At 41.0% G+C, this 1,798-nt stretch overlaps 1 protein-coding gene across 5 annotated transcripts in view; it reads right to left on the bottom strand.

Moving 5' to 3' along the window:
• Positions 1 to 776, bottom strand: part of EZH1 (enhancer of zeste 1 polycomb repressive complex 2 subunit) — a 29,187-nt gene extending 28,411 nt beyond the window's left edge. For 3 of the 5 annotated variants that reach the window (XM_021717653.1, XM_021717654.1, XM_021717652.1), the window contains exon 1: positions 684 to 776. The gene's annotated coding sequence lies outside the window, so the exon portion shown is untranslated. The remainder of the gene's footprint in view (positions 1 to 683) is intronic. The other 2 variants (XM_021717656.1, XM_021717655.1) reach the window with 2 other exon arrangements.
• Between the last annotated feature and the right edge of the window lie 1,022 nt (positions 777 to 1,798).

Genomic DNA, 1,798 nt, shown 5'->3' on the forward strand with positions numbered 1-1,798 from the left:
CCACCGCAGCCTTGAGCTGCTGGGCTCCGGCGATCCTTCCACCTCAGTCTTCCAAGTAGCTGGAACTACAGGCATGCGCTATCATGCCCGGCTAATTTTTTTATTTATTGTAGAGATGAGGTCTTGCCAAGATGCCCAGGCAGGTCTTGAACCCGTGGGCTCAGGCAATCCACTCACCTCAACCTCCCAAAGCGCAGGATTACAGGTTGAGCCACCAAGTTCGGCTAAATTTTGATTTTTTTGTCATAAGTTCCCCAATGTCCAAAATTGCATTATAAGCCAAATATCATTACAATAAAATAATTGGTTCCAACACTATACTATTTAATATGAAATGATTCATTTTTCACTATTTCATAATAATGTATGGTTGAGTTGCTGGTAGGTTATCCACAAGATGTCTCTGAGTGCAAACAGTTAAAAACTTAGATCACTTGGAAATATGGAAGCCTACTCTTTACTTTGAGAAGTGGTCAGCAAGAACCAGGTTCATATCCAAGACCCACCCATATTACAAAACCATACTGTCAGATCGTCTAAAGCTACTATAGGCCTAGCAATAAAAGTAGGATATGACAGCAAGATCACCTCATCTCCAAGTCAGCAGCGAGATATATGGAAACAGATAACACTGCAAATCACTTTTTTTGGTGTTTGAATTAAGGTTCAAAGGTTCTACCTACCTCATAGAATGCAAAGGAAGTGTGGAATTTTATTACGTGCCTCTGTTCTTCAGAGGAATGGCAAGACACAAAGGCAAAACAGGTGTTCAGCTTTTCAAAAGAAAACAGACATTAGTTGTATTAAGTTCCAGCATATTTAGACCCTGATACCCCCAGAAAGATTCTCCCCCAGAATGAGGAGGACTTCAAGGTCTCTCCTACTGCTATTTTTACATGTCAGTCAGGTCTCAATAATACTTGATGCTTGCCGGGCTCGGTGGCTCAACTTGTAATCCCAGCACTTTGAGAGGTCAAGGCGAGTGGATTGCCTGGTTTGAGACCAGCCCAGGCAACTTGGCGAGACCTCATCTCTATAATATATCAAAAAATATTAGCCGGGTGTGGTAACGTGTGCCTGTAGTTCCAGCTACTTGGAAGGCTGAGGCAGGATTGCCATGGCCCAGTAGGTCGACACTGGGTTGTCCGTGAGCATTCCACTGCACTCCAACCTGGGTCACAGAGTGAGACTCCAACTCAAAAAAAATAAAATAAAGTAATACTTGATGCAATTGGGAAGAGGTCTTTATTTTATTAAATTCTGTCCTTCCAGTCACATACACAAATACATTTTTACAATTACCACATTCATAATACTTTTCTGAACCAATTTCTAGGCTAAGCCAACAGGTCTATCGATTATTTTGGAAATAAATACTAACAACACTAAGAACAAACACTAAGTACAGGTAAAAAGTCAATAAAATCTACAAGATGATGATTTTGTTCTATATTAATTACTTAGGTCTCTTAGAGGATTAGCTCTATTCATTTCACCCAACATTAAAAATTTATTTATTTTTTGGTCCATGAAGACAAGGATTATAATATATTTTTCTTAATTACAAGGAGATACCGGGCGTGGTGGTTAAAGCCTATAATCCCAGCACTTTGGGAGGCCAAGGAGAGAGGACTGCCTGAGCTCAAGAGTTCAAGACCAGCCTGGGCAACTTGGTGAGACCTCGTCTCTACAATAAAAATAAAAATAAAATAATAATAATAAGCTGGGAGTGGTAGCATGTGCCTGTAGTTCCAGCTACTGGGAAGGCTGAGGCAGAAGGATCGCCGGAGCCCAGCAG

The sequence above is a fragment of the Carlito syrichta genome, unplaced genomic scaffold (assembly GCF_000164805.1).
Source record: "Carlito syrichta isolate Samal-C Ts95f unplaced genomic scaffold, Tarsius_syrichta-2.0.1 Scaffold309898, whole genome shotgun sequence".
Classification (NCBI taxonomy): Eukaryota; Metazoa; Chordata; class Mammalia; order Primates; family Tarsiidae; genus Carlito; species Carlito syrichta.